The sequence below is a fragment of the Amia ocellicauda genome, chromosome 4 (assembly GCF_036373705.1).
Source record: "Amia ocellicauda isolate fAmiCal2 chromosome 4, fAmiCal2.hap1, whole genome shotgun sequence".
NCBI lineage: Eukaryota > Metazoa > Chordata > Actinopteri > Amiiformes > Amiidae > Amia > Amia ocellicauda.
The window spans coordinates 4,915,139-4,930,741 of record NC_089853.1 but is presented as its reverse complement, the minus strand read 5'-3'; the positions used below and the strand labels follow the sequence as shown (position 1 = coordinate 4,930,741).

At 41.7% G+C, this 15,603-nt stretch overlaps 1 long non-coding RNA gene across 1 annotated transcript; it reads left to right on the top strand.

Annotated features, from left to right (window-relative positions):
- Nucleotides 1–12,040: 12,040 nt before the first annotated feature.
- Nucleotides 12,041–13,770, top strand: LOC136747618 (uncharacterized). The gene is made up of 3 exons (XR_010816533.1): nucleotides 12,041–12,270; nucleotides 12,651–12,776; nucleotides 13,163–13,770. It is a non-coding gene; the product is annotated as an uncharacterized LOC136747618 (long non-coding RNA).
- The last annotated feature ends 1,833 nt before the right edge of the window (nucleotides 13,771–15,603 follow it).

Below are 15,603 nucleotides of genomic sequence, written 5' to 3'. Positions count from 1 at the left end.
TCCCAGAGTGCCAGAGGTCAGCTCTGTGAAATACCTGCGCAGCGTCCTGCTCCGGGCCCCGAAGGGTGTCCCGCCGTCACCTGCTCCGATTACCGAGTCCGGAGAGCAGCTGTCCGCATTCTCCTGCCAAGAGCCTTTATTGCAGAGCAGTATCTCCGAGCGGACCGTTTCAATGCGCCGTTATCTTGAATCGTGCCGATAGGTGTTTTGTGCTGATGAAACAGCTGCTGCGGATATCTGTGCAGAGTGTGCAAGCCCAGTCTCTTTATACAGACATAATGCTGGACAGCTGAAAAGGCTGAGCAGTTTTTCAGAGATTATTACACTTTCTGTTCCCTTGTTTTGGCACAAATATTAATGAGGTAGTCATTAATTTTCTTATGAACGGAGTACATATTGCACGTGACTGGAAACATCGACAGGTGAAAGACTATATATGAAATACCAAGTGTAAGTTTCATGATTGTTTTGTAAAAGGTTTCCTTTAATGTCACACAGATCATTCTAAAACCAGGACAGTAATTGTAGCTTTTTATATTCTTACATCTTCACAGCTAATCCCATAAACATTGGTTTTATATCCCAGATAGCTGGAAAGTTGGTGGTAGGAAATTAGGAATGTATGCAACATGTTTATATAAGCAGAAGACTTTCAAACTAGCTGTAATCACTAGGTGTCAGTAGTGTGTAAAACATTATGGCTTCCCACAACCCCGAAACCAAAGGGAATATCTTTTTTGTCTTAGGTTTTCCTTCCCCCTCTTTTTGACTCATCTCAACACTGAACTCCATTATCCTTCTTCCTCTCCAATGATATTGGCCCCCATCGCCCCGTTCCCGTGTTCAGTGTGAAGGTGTTGCACCTATTTCACGGCCTTCTGCCTTTTCTGAAACCAATCCTGGCCCGATCTTGGGTTTCACCCGAAAATCGCAAGGATTTGATTTCCTGCAGTCTGGATAATTAAAGGACAGGGCTCAAAAGAACCCAAAAAACAATTATTGCTCGCTTTAATAAGGGGAGGGGATTTTTTTTTGTACAAGGAACAAGAAAGAAGAACTGAAGAAAGAAAGGGAGGGGGGGAAAGGTGTTGAGTCCACACAATACGGCTTTAGATCAAAGTGGCCAACAGAAGGCTGTGAAGAAAGGTGGTCTCTAGTCCTCGCTCTGCCACCCTGTGTTAGGGGCTACCTGCCACCCTCTCTGTAATTAAGTTTCCTACCCAGACCTGCTCTTTCTTTGCACAGTAATTCAATCAGCGCTCTTCGGCTGCCTCGGCACAGAAAATGCACCTGTCCCCGGCCCTGCCTTCGCCTCGTTGTAAAGGTTTACGCGACAGTCCTGAGGTGTCTGATACAGGCTGTTAATCCATAACCCAGGCATGTGGCTTCCTCGACACCTGGCCGCCAGGTGGGCCTGCTAACCTCAGAAGGATCCCCGCTGTCCCGCTGGCCTCTGATTTGTTTTCTAGCCTGTGACGAGCGGACGGATCAGTAGGTTCACAAGGTTCAGGACACTTTATGTCCAGATAGTATACTCGTTAACAGCTTGCTCTGAAAGTCGTTTGTTTGTCTGATAGAGCAGTGTACTCACCTGTCAGTTTTATAGGCAGCTAACTCCATCAATAACAACTTGTGTAACAAAATCAAACCATTTTGCAGGTTTTTCTCAGCTTTAAAATACAAGCTGATGGTTTGCAACTCGTTACTTATACCCCATTAATGGACAAACACAAACAATACAAAAACAACAAAGCAACTGCTCGGACGAACACAGTGATGATCACATCTCTAGTCTTTCAGATGTAATCAGATATTGTTTCTAAAACAATTCTGTTATTTAATGTGTCTCTGTGTGCTAGTTTTTAACAGTTTTGTTGTGTGATATAAATGCACCTTATCTTAGTATGTTTAGCGTAAAAATGTCTGCAAAAGCTATGTATAGGACGATTTGACAGCATAGAAATGTAGAGAGCAGAAACGCAGTTAAAGGAGAAGTGAAGAGAAGCAATATACTATTATAAACTGAGGAATAAATGTGTATATTGAGGTGAGCACCAACATTTGAACCCCCCAAAAAAATATCTTTAATAGCTAGTACGTAACATTGTTTATAGTATTAGTTTATGGTAGGACTCATTTTATTTACTCACTATTCTGATCCAGATATTGATAAAAACCTTCAAGACTATAATCCTTCAGTGACTGTAAAAGTATTCCTGCTTCTGCTTCCAAATTTAAGGAAGGAAGCATCTATTTAGCTTTACTGTCCATTTGTGTGTCTGTGTACATAGAGATATCCACAAACAGAACTGAGTGCATAACATATATATATATATATATATATATATATATATATATATATATATATATATATATATATATAATGCTGTCTGAAGAGAACTCGGCACCTCAAAGCTACTGTCAACACAGAACTGACCAGGATTGAAATACCAGCAGTTCAAAGTATTTAGGCCGGGGGAAAAAAAGGATCTTTAACAAACGCCCTCTCCACCAGCCTGTTTCCAGTAAAAATTAACTTGTGGCCAAAGTACAATAAGTGTTTTGTGGAAGAAAGCCCTAATAAAGTTTACTGCTATCACTGCTCCCTCCTGGATTAATGAATCAGAAACAACACGATTTGCATACAGGTGAAAAAATAAAGAGAGAGTACGAGCCAGGCTGAAAGAGAGAGGGGGAGAGAGAGAGAGAGGTGAAGTGAGTTTGTGAAAGGGTCCAGGTCAATATTGGCATTTCAGGAACTTCCAGCAGCTGTCTTCGGCTCTCTGTAATTAGCTGAAAGAAAAAGATTAGTCCTCAGCCCAGTGTTGGATGAAGTTTCTGAAGAAAATCCACTACAAAGGATGTTTCACTAGATGGCAGTAGTACGTCCCTCCAGCGACAGGTGGAAGGTTCTCCAAGACCGTCTTTTCTTTTTCTTTCTTTCTTTCCCTGAACAGAATCTACTTTACAGCATGTAGACTCTGAATAGTGAGGGGGAATTGTAAAGGCTGGACTTTCAGCGGCAGCAAAATGCTAATATTTTTATTCGTGAGGACTTGCCCAAACCCAGGAATCTTCTGTGGACAAACACAAACCAGTCTGACTTGAATGAATGTAATATGGGTTTTGAAAGAAATAATGGAACCGAAAAACAAACCATGCAGGACTTTTGAATCATATTTTAGCCCTGTATCACATGACCGTTTTGGACCGTGCTTTGTGTGCGAGTCTTTTTTTATCACATATATCTTAGGTAAAAAGCAAACCCTGAATTTCTCATTCTGTCCCATCCTGATAAGGGTTAATCGACTATCTCAAGGCTGTCTGCCTCACAATAAACATCCCCCGAACACCCACACATGCCGGCACAAATTACCACTTCAAAAGACATCGCTTATCTCTCTCCCCCACCTAGCTTTTTTATCCTATAAAATCTGCATTTTGGGCCAATCTCTCAATCTAGTGTCAGTGTACTTTATTAGATGCCTAGGATCATCTCCTTGAGCTTCCATATCATCTCTGCTAATGAAAACCATTTCATTTTTTTGCTTGCGTTCCTCGTCACATCTTTCGCAGATAATACCCGCGCAATGAAAGAGAGCCTATGTCATCTTATGTGGCAGGATGCAGATTTACATATTTCTGCTCATACAACAAAAGTGAGAAGGGTCAATGATATGGCATCTTAAATTTCCTAGTAATCGCTCTTGAAGGAAGTATTGTGAGTTTCCCACAGTGTCAGGACAATGTACCCAGTCTTGGCCAGGTTGAACACAGTTACCTTTTTTTTTTTTAACCTCTCTATTTTGGAGGGAATCCAACATATTTTCCCAATCACATGACTCTTGCTGGTCCTACAGTAACGTGGTATGGTATAAATATACTGTATATGTTGATCCTTCACTGGAAGAAAACAAAGATGAAAATATCCCCCAGAAGAATTAGTTTTCCTTGGACAATCACATACAGTAACCACATGACTGCCTTCAAGTTTCCTAGAAAGGTTCTGGCTGCTCACTAACTAACCGGAAGACTAAACATGTACTGGACTGCGACTTAACTGTTGTTTATCCTTCACAATACCACAAGGATTGTCTCAAGGTGCTCGAGAGTAAAGTAATAACCGGCATGTGGAGTCAGGGCAAGCGTCTACAGATGCAAATCTCATTACACGACAGCAATCACTACAGAGAATGTGATTTTATTTTGTATTTTGTTGACAATATACCTCGATCGTGTTTCTGTGCGAGACATCGCTACCGTATGCAGATGAGCAACACTGCATTGCGTTTGTTGAATTACTGCACTCTGTATGTCTTTCCTGTGGCTGCTGCTACATTTTAACCTTGCAGTGGCTTGCAATACTGTAGAATAAACATTGTGTTCACCAGATTGCACACGCTGACTAAAACCTGATTATATTCAGTTCCGTGACAGATTGAATCACAGGGCATTTTCTTCACATCGGTTCCCTGCGGTCATTGTGTAAAAGTGTATGATTGTAGCAATTGTCTAGATCACAGGCTGGGTGCAGACCTAGTGTGGCCACTGTTTGAAGAGACCTAGTGTGTTCATCAGGTTGAAGACTTTATTTTACATTATTTTATCCCCAAATGAAAATAAACTTTGGATTATAGTACATTAGTTGTACTTGGCCTAAACAGGTATGCTCAGTTTACGAGTGGAAACGAAAATGAAGAAAGAACATCTATGTGCACCAGACAGGTTCACACACTTTTATTTATGTCCTTAAGGCACTATTAACATCGGCGGTAATGATGCTCGCAGGAACCTGGGAACTTTCCCCTCCGCAGTCCGAACGACTCTAACGTTTCCTACATTAACACACGTGGGCCGAGCCAGGCTGTCTTTATCTCGTGGCGCAGGGAAAATCGTGGTGCGCGTCATGGCACAAACGCAGTGTGGACGTGAAAACATTTCACACTCTCCTGCCTCTTTCGGGGCTTGTCAGCCGCTAAAATGTCTTCTTGCAAGGCTAGGAATTGCGGAGGATTTGGAATTGTGTTTATTTTTTTATTGCTGAAGAAGAAAATGAAAATGGAATAAATTATGAACAACATTAAAGGGAATTCATGACCTTATCGCTGGCATCTAATGCCCCAGGGCTGGCATTTAAGTTATGAAGACAATCAAGGTGTGTTTTCCTCAGAAAATGGGTGCAGTAACTTCAACAGCATTTTATTGACAGACACAATATTATGACAGCTGAATAAATTAGCTTTAAAAACATAAAAAGGTATATGTAAATTGCAGTTTTATGTTAAATAAAAAAAAATATATATAGTAATTAATTACCATTTAGAATATAGGTCCGCTCCATCGAAACTCGGGTTATTAAATTAAACATTAAACAAGCTAACCATATGTACGAGTATTGCATTTCCTGGCGGATGCAAATTAAATAAATTAATGGTTTTCAATATAATATAAAAAAAAAAAAAAGCTATGGGTATTTATAGTTTAATTGCTATTAGTGTCTTCCACAAGGACGAAAAACGAAAAGGACGATATCTAAAAGCAACAAGGAAATCCATTAAAATCCATAAAAATGTAATTTCCATGCTTTTTTTTCCAGAAACGTCAGATTTTGTTGCCATCAGCCGTGCAGATTTTCCCACCCCGTGTTTAAGAAGGAGCTGTTTTACAGTAAATTCCTCCCTCTGCCCCGACTCCTTCAGGCATGTTGAGCTGGAGTCATGAGAGGTTTAGATCACCCTTGTCGTTCCGCGGCAACTCTGTGATGCTTTGCAGATGTGATTGGTTGTGCCGAGGCCATTACGATGCTGTGTAATCCGGAGCCGGCTCTGGGACCCGTTGACATGTTGTTAATGATGTCATTGGAGCTTTGATGCAGTTTTTTATTTTTTGCAGAAATTCTGAGACCTGCCACTAACTCCCTGATTTGAACAGGAATCCGTGTAACATAAAAACGATATAGGGATGATAAAGATAACGATCAAAACACGAATTTTTAAGTGGAAAACGCAAAAATGATAGAAGCATTACCGATCAATGGAGTTCTATGGAAATAAAACACTTTGGCAACACCAGTACAATCTTATGCAATGCCTTACAAATAACACTTTCCTACAGCTATCATGAATTATTGGATGATCTTGACACATGTTACTCCTTCAGAGAATCAAGATAACTTTGAAAAGACAAACCACAAGATTTGATTAGTCCCCACATGCTTCGCACCTGTTCAGCTAATTATTAACACCGAAGGTAAGTAGGGATTTTTTTGTTTATTTGGATCAATGCCATGTGCATCAGCTACATGTGGAAAGCAAAAAGACTTTACAGACAGATTTACCCAAATGGACACCAAATCACAACGGCATGGGTCTACCAAAGCTTGCTAGCTCGAGGTGGCTGAAAGACCAATGAAATTGCATTCTCAGGTTATTGCGTTATTGTTCATGACCATCGGCAGGTGACAGTGCAATGCAATACATGTTTTTGTAAATGCAACATGTTTTTGTGCTGGGGGAGAGAATAAAATGGCGCCCTACTGAGAGATTGACCAACATTTGGTTGTTCCTCCTGCTGGACACTTGTTGCATGACATCATCAGTTTGGCGGTGCGGTGCAGTAGGAGATTTGTGTGTCTAACATCTCCTCAAGCCCCTGTGAGCCATGCCCGCCAGGCATTACTTCAATTTATAGTTGTGAGAAGAACGGGCCAAGGTCAGGGTTTGGGTAGCTTAAAATATTCAGACCATGTCACCGCTTTGTGTGCAGTGACTTTGAAAGCGGGCCCCGTTGAAGAGTACAAGAAAGTCGGAAAGCACAGGCTGGGCTCAGACTTTTGTACTGTACTTGTAAACTTTGCTCCCGGACAACATTGCGAATGTCCCAAGGGTCGGCCTGTCGCGGCTCCAGCCATCTTTCTGGGAGAAACAGAAGAAAAAGCAGAAGAAAAACTCCTAAGAAAAAAGGAAAGCGAATGATGCTAAGGAAATGAAAGGCAAGGAAGGAAAACAAAACACGGGGAAAAAAACAAAAAACATCTCAACGAAATAAAGCATGCACAGCCATAGGGGAAGAAAGGGCATTTTTTTGTTCGCCTGATTAACACTGCCAGTATTTAGCACCCCAACACGCATACCTCACACAGTTGCCATCGTTAACAACAACCTGTCAACTATTCTTGTGTGCTGTGCTATGCTGCCTTTGTGTTTCCGAGCCAGCGGGCCTAGCAGCTGTCGTGAGGGCCGGCTTGACAGCCTCTGATCAGCCGGGCATGAAATCTGCTCTGAACAGCTCCATATTCACAGCCCCAATGAGCCCCGGCGCTGCCTCGGCCGCGCTGGCAGTAAATCTTTATCAGGCATGTTGGACTCGGCAGCCAGTGGCGCCAGCTATTTTTGCCTCTTCCCATCTCTCTGCCCGAGTCATAGCCCCGCTTTGCAGTTACGTTGCCCGCTTGCAGATTTGTCTCTTTGTTTTTCTTTTTTAAATGAAGTGTTTTGTGTGTGAGGCTCGCTCGACTGTTTCAGAGTCTGGGGAGAAGGCTACCAACAGGATGTAGTGTACAGTAAATCTTATTAGAGAAGGGTGAATATAAATTGTAAAGGTCGGGCTTATATAGTCGAGAGCATTATGCAGATCGCTATTTTTGATCTAGGCTTTGCCACACAAGGCATGTCTATCTTTATTAATTTGAGCGTCCAGAGTACAACGGCCGAGTGAGAACGGGATGACCATTTTGATGCAAAATTAGGGAGACGTAAGATAAATATTCAGAGGACTAAGGAGGACGCTGGTGTAATTCTTTAGAGGATGTGAATGGATAGATTTAATGTTATTCAAGGTGCCCAGTGTCTCTGACATCTTAACAGTTGCGACTGTTGAGAGAATCCCAACGTGACAATAAAGCGTTCTCCTGTGTAACAATCAAAACATTGTGCGTGATTTGGTGGTGGAAAATTACTGTGGTTCGGTTAGGCAAACACGTCTGATAAAATAATCTGATCGCTGGCAGCGGTGAAGCGGTCCCGTCTTGATCTCGGTGAAGAAAACATAAACTATAACATTCCTTAAGAAAGGGGGGGATCCAACATGTGACAATGGCTACTGAGTGTTAGGGTATTTTCCCACTGGAATCTGGATAGAAACCGCCTCATTGTAGTTCGAAATCTCCATGTCTCCATGGTTTATAATCTGCCACAATGGCACAGATTCATAATTTGTATTTCCTACATTGTGTTGGGGAGGCCACGGCCCATTACCCCACAAAATGAACTTTTTGATCTAATAATTATGGTACACCTCTTTTTTTTCCCTTTCATTTCAAATTCACCAGTTCTGTGTGTTACACTAATCTCAAATAAGATGCACGTTTAAAAACAAAACTGCTTAGAAATAGAGTAACAATTTCAAAATGCTGTGTAGTGCACACATTTTTTCAGTGGTAGTTTTGACCCACAATTTGCTTCAAAGACACATTTGCGAATATAGACAGTGGGGAGATGGGGATTGATACGTAGATAGATATTTATGTACTCAGGATGTGGACTTCATATTCACAAAGAAGAAAATACACCCGATTATGCATCTATCACCTATTGTCCTCGGGAGCCAAGGATGCACATTATGATCAAAGTGTGTGGCTTTATTTCTCAATATGAGCTATTGTTGTTTTGAACAAAGATATACTGGCTGTGTATAAGAGCCTGCACTATGATGGAACGCTTTATAATGAGGGTGAAGTGTATCTGAAATAATGCTCGGTACTTAATTATGATGGCTTCATAATGACTTCACACCCTTCCTTTGTGCTCGATGTCAATTGTAATCACATTGTCTCATTTGTTAGGATAAGCCAGACCTAGACAATGATGTATATATGGTCCTGCCTGTGTGTGGTCCTCTCCATTAGGAATTATGGGAACCTGATTTGGGTTTGTATGCTGCCCCCGATTTGAATGCTTATGACAAAGTATATCTGAATATTGATGACCCCAGTGAGAAAAATAACTTACAATGTTTTGCTGTCAGTTCCTGGGGTAGCATAGTTAATCGGGGCCACTCAGACCACAATCCCGCTCTTCAATCAATGGTAGGTAGTGTTTCACGCATTGCGCTCCTAGCTACAAGGCTTGGTAAGAAAAACACGTTTGGAGATTAAAATGCTGCGTTAATACTGAATCACACGAAGCTGCAGGAAAAATGCAGGTCTATTAAGAATTAAGAAGTCAGCGCTTCAGTCAAACCCCATCCTACGCCTGTATTTGCGCTTTGTGTTACTGCACTGATAGGAGTGTGTGAGAGAGGTTTTGTAAAGGGAAAGCTCAGAGGTGTGGCAGCCACAGCAATGTGAATGAATTCAGGTCAGGTTTGGAAAGGTCAGCGGATGCCATTCTACTTCTGCGAAGCGTCTTCATCGGACGTCACCGTTTCTCTATTTACAGATCGGTGGCCTGCGTCTGAATGTGCTTCTGAAGTTTTCCTCTCTCGCACTCCGGCTCAGGAACGGCCGCGTTGTTGCATCAGAGCTCCCAACGTGGCGGAGACTTAAATAAGCCCCTCGGCGCGTGAAATCTCCCTGCTTTCCAGGTCCCGTCCTTGGCAGCTTTGCATTTTGTTTCGGTTTGGAAATGTACCCATTCTGCTGGTGTCTCTGCTACTATGGAGATTTCCCGCATTTCCTTTCAAGATTTGCCAGGCTAAAAGTCTGCTAACAGGCTTTTTAGTGTTGTGTCTGCTTTCTCACCCAACCCCCCACCTTCCCCCGCCACACACACACACACACACACACGTTGTGTTGACGATAACCATCACATGCACTGGACCAGTTCATATTGAAACGATACTGCACCACATATCGAACAATTAAATTTTCTGCAATGAATGAGAATAATACTGACAAAACCTCCAAATGCCATGTTGGATGTAGAAAGGCTTTCATTTCATTGATATTTCATTTATAGTTCTGTACATTCAGATTCACACTGTCAGCCTCTGTAGCAATACTGTGTTGCATGTGTGTTTGACTGTCAGCTCATGGTGATGTCAAAACACTGCCGCGTCAAAACATCCCTCCGGTAAAAAGTGATGCTGCAGGAGATAACACAATCATGCTGCCTTTGAATGTACATCGTTGGTAGGGAGATTGTCACCAGACAAACTGGAAACCTCCACGCTGAGCCTCGACTTTATTGGCACTGGCGAGACGTTTTCGTTTCCCCACCTTTGAGGCCCTGAAAGCGAAGGCACAAGCGTCTGCTCTCAGCCATCCCAGCCCACGCGGTGCTGGGAGTGCAGGCTGGCATGGGGGGTGTGTGGGAAAGATGGTTCACTGATAACCAAACAGGTCAGAACTCGAAGAAGAATTTCCGCTGTCTAAACATTTGATTAACTGGAGTGTAAGCACAAAAAAGTTTCCGATACTCGTTATAATAGGTGTACTCCGATAGTAGTTGATAATATTCAGTAAAATAAAATGGCAAGGATCAGTTTATTTAAAACCCAGTATAGGCCCAATCTTTAATATCCGAGAGTTCTTATGTTTACTAAACTCTATTAATCTGATTCACTTGCACTTTTCCCTGCATTGTGTACCCATCCCACTATTATTACTCATCTCACATTGCAGGAGTCTCACAGTTTAGGTGCGAAGGACACATTTCACGTCGTTGATTATTTTGTTCATTTAATTAAAAGGATTCCATGCATTCTCAGGGTTTGAATAATTACAGTATAAAACCATGAGATCTTCCTTACGGGCAGCTGCGGGGGCCTGGCCTGAGTAACGGCGGGGGAACAAGGTGGTCCTGCCTATTTTTATGTGTTTTTCTTTTTTCTCTGCCGTCGTTTGAACTGCGCTTGTGGATTCGGTGCGCTAATTATTCGGGCCGTCTGGCAAAGTGACACTCGGATAAAAGCCAGGAGAGGCTGGTGGACTCTGAGGGCAGGGAAGGGTAAGAGGTAGACCTCAGCACAGCAGGCACAAATGTGAAGACGCAGTAAACAAACAGGACAAGAAAGGGCTGGTCTAAGATAAACAGCAGAGCAGGAGAAATCTGTTAACAGCACTTACAGGGAACAGCCAGAAGGCACAAGAGGCCTCAATCTGGGCTTTACATCAGTCGTTTGGTGGCCACCTAGTATTTGAAGAAACAGGCTGTTGAATGCAGTGACAATGTTTGAAATAGGCTAAAACTTAAAGACGCACACTCACAAAGATGTAATTATGGAGGAGGATGGAAGACAACGACTCTGCAAAGCTGTCCGAGAGGGATAGCTGTGGTTGTTGTATTGTCGATCGATCCAGGTGTGTTGAACTCAAAGGGAATTCACTGCCACCTGCAATTTGAGTTTTTCTTCTTGCCAGGCGAAACTAATATCACAGAACACTAATTGTGAAAGATATGAGATTTTAAATATATGTCTAAATGGCCAATTAGACAGTTCCCGTGTCTGATTACTTACACATGCAGGGAAAAGAAAACAACAATATTTTGAAGCTGACCTCTGACCAGGGATTGTGTTCCTTCAAAGCCCTCGTGCCACGACCCAACACGAGAAACGCCGACACAGGTTGTGGGGACTTTTGATCGCATGCGGTCACTCCTTATTTATTTAATTAAAACATATCCACAGCCCTGATCCTGGGTAAAAATGACTTCCTGGAAACAGCTGGGAGAATCAACTTCCATTGACGTAAACATTCCTGATTGCAGAAGACTTATTTGGACAAAGGCTGTGAAGATGTACGAGAGCAACGGTACAGTTCACCTCACAAAGTCCGATCAGAGGAAGCATGGGGGATTAAATATACACCTACGTCAACTTCAAACCAGTAACAATAGATTATTGTGAAGTTATGTGGAATAAACTTACTTACCTTTTATTCATACAGCAAAAGCCCATTGAACTTGTATTTCCAACACTATCAGCTAATCCCAATGAGAAACAAAAGAGCTACAATGATTCATCCAATGGTAAAAAGGTTTCAAAGTGTGTATATCAAACATAAAGATTCAAGATAAGGTGATTTCTACTTTTCATAAGAAGTGCAGCACAAGAGTCAAGTCAAGGACGTTCCTTCTGTTTTCTTCCACAGACTTCCAGGTCTGTAAGTAAACTCAGTCAGGGAAGGACAGCCATTTTTATACGATAAGGATGTAGATAAACTCAATCAAGTTTCCAAAACCTGGTGCAGAACCGTTCTGAGCAGATCTGAAGTGCAGGTACTTCAGTTTGTACTCCTTTAATTGCTGTGCTGCTTCAGTCATTGAAAAGGTGAGTGTGATGTTAATTCTACCTCTTTTGCCCAAGAGCAAAGAGAGAACAGGTTTTCCATAGAATGATTTTGCTTATAGGTAATTATCACAAATTGCTTTAATTTAACAACGTCTTGTGTGTGTTTTTGAAAATGTACTAACAACAATTGGAGTCTAAAGGAGAGACTATTCAATTCTGTATCACTCACCTAGACATTTGTATGAGTCCCCTGCAATGAGCCGAACGTCTTGCTCTGTATCGGATGCTCTGTAACAGTTACACTGAAGCGTTTTGATAACATTCCAGTGAATAGACACATTTAAAGGACATTGTAATTAAGGACTCCCATTGAATTTTGGATTCTACCTTTATTATTAATACTATTTATTTATTAACAGATGCCTTTATCCTAGGTGAAGCATTTTGAAGCATTCCAAATTGCAGGAATACAATCAATACAAAATACAATAAGCATACAACCTAGTACAATGAGGTAACAAGTGCTGACACAATACAAGTCCCAGGTATGTGTTAAGGGGGGTGTGTGGGTGGGGGCGGGCGGGAGTGTCAGAGGAGAAGTCACCGTAAAACTGCTAATTTATAGTCAAAGTGCTAATAATGTCTAATTATATGGGAACATAAGGAAGCATAGTTAATTATTTAGGTAGTTACTTAATATTGATATTGCTTTGTTAAAAGAATATTGCAGTAAAAACACATCTTTATTTTGTACTTTGAAAAGTATTGCATTAAAGACAACACAAACTTAAAAAAACTAATTAAATTCATCAACGCTTTTCAGACATGAGATTCGAGGAAATGGCGAATGAAACAGGGATGTAAGGAGATTTGCCAAGCAGGTAAAGACAAAGTCCAATAATTCATGCCTTTTAATCTTCCCTTACTTTAGGAGTGGGAGCTTCTTCCAGACAGCTATAGTGGTGGACAGCAAAGGAGATTTGAAGTGATAGCTAATTGGTGGAAAGAAAGAGCTCAATTGTCTTTTCCTCTCTGCAAACTGCCTTGCGTGCCTCAGAGAAAAGAAAAGGGGGGAAAAAAAGGAAAAGAAAGAAAGAAAGAAAGAAAGGAGAGTTTCGCTGAGCAGCTGCTCCTGTGGATGTTTTGGGATTACGTCAATGTTGGAGAAGAAAAAGAAAAAGGAAGAATAAAAAAGAGAGAGGCACACTTCACAAACTGGGGCAGGGTTTATGGACTTTGTTGCCTCTGAAGTTCCTTTGACAAAGCTGTCATTGTTAATCGAAGAGTGGGTGAGCTCTCTGTGAATAGCACATGGAGCTTCTCAAGTCAATAGTACAGTACACGGCCCAGATCTGTCAGCTGTATCGCCAGGATCACATGCTAGTGAGATCACATCGCCTGCAACTCTAAGAGCATTACTGGGTTACACTGCTGCGGCCGAGCGCGGGAGCAGGACGGGCGCAGAGAGAACCTGGTTTCATATCTCCCACTCGCAGGGGCGCGTCAGTGTAGCTGCGTCTTCCTCAACTTAAACATGTTCTCGGGGGTGTTGGTGGTGGTGGTTGTCATCGTCATCCTCACCCGATCCATCCTCTGGACCTGCATCAGTGAATTGATCGGGTATGCGATGGCCAGGAGACTTCCCCAGGGCAAGAGACCTTAGGTTATTGCCGGGTTGTGTTGTGTGTCGGTGCTGGCAGCCTGGCATCCTGGCATTGAGAGCTGGTGGAGTGGCTCGCAGGGTGATTCAGATGTTATGTATAGCTCAGCTGTTAACAAGCGGCAGCACTTGTGGGAGGAAACAAAACTAAATGTGCGACATTGCGCAATGTGACACAATCAGGATGAATACTTCTCCAAACAATGGGGGATGTAATGTTACTTTATTTAACTACTGATGGCATAGACAACGACCCCTCATTGGGTCATTTGCCTTTTGTCCAGAAAATGCACCGATATACTTAATTTTTTTCTGATTATAAGAAACTAACATCATTACTGTAGTCTGTTAGCTGTAGATTTTCTGGATTTTGATTTCTTCTGTCTATTTAAACATCCTTCCTAACCTTTTGTTTCATGACGCTGAATGTTTGTTGATCGTCTTTCCCCTCTTCATGCCCAGGGTTAGACCTGTTTGCCCAGGACTTCGGTCCACCCAGGCGAAGGCTCTGGAAGTGTAGTTCTGTGAATGAAATGTTCTCTGATGATTAAATTGATGTTAAATGTTGGTATGTATTCAGGAGGGTCCGTACTGTCTGAAGAAATCACATGAACCCATTCTTTTATGTTTTACAGTGGATTATCAAATATATATCCTGACCCGGTCCTTTGATGTAGAAAAACCGACCCCAGCACAAACCCTGGCATTTACATGTTGTTCCTGTATGGACCTCTCTTTGTCACATTGCATTATTTACATTAAAGAAACACGAACAAAACAACATTGATCAGATTACATCCCCCCTAGAATATTGTAGACGTGCAACATCTGTATTTCTGTTTTAGTGATCACTATATGAAAAACATAATTCATACAAAATGTGTGACATTTTTGTATTGAATATTAGGTTTTGTTGAAGATCTGATAACATTCAGTGTCAAAAATATGCAGGAAACCAGACGGGGCAAATACTGTAACCAACCCAAGTTGAGTTTGTAATAATGTGTTCTCATAATAGTCATCCTGTATGTTCTTACTTCCCTGGGTCTGAATTTTAATCCCAAAAGTAATTTCTTGTGTCAGACTGCACAGATGTAAAGTGAGAGTTTCATACAATAAAGATAAATAAAGATTGTACAAAGTGATACGAAAGAAATTTGCAAACTTAACAAAGATGATGTTCTCATTTCTATTTCAGTTTTTTCAAAGTAGCTTTTATGTAAAGGACACAATGTTATAAAATAGCTACACGGGACAAACTAAAATCCTTCTTCCTTTGTGATCCGAGTCAATAACAGAACTGTGATTTCTAATGATGAGGTCATGAGCACGTCCTGTTGTACAGTTCCAAAGCCGATCTTTATGAATTCATTTCATTTCTATGATTGTTTTGAAAGTGGAGACATTTGTGTCAAACTCACCGTGGGTGGTTAATGACCGCAGTGTCTCTTAGATGAAAAAACGGAAGACCTATGTGCACTGAAGTTTAAAAAAAGGGAAGAAAATGGAAGCAAATCATTTGTCTGCTGTCCCAGTTTATTTATAAACACTACCTAGGCTTTACAGAGCAGCCATCAATAACGCACATGGTCAGTAATCATGGGCTTTTCCTTATTCCATCTCTCAGGACTAGAGGACTTCCTCTCACCCTCCGCCCCTCGCACAGTCTCTCTGTTTACGCCGAGGACTGACAGATGTGTTCAAGCTCAGGC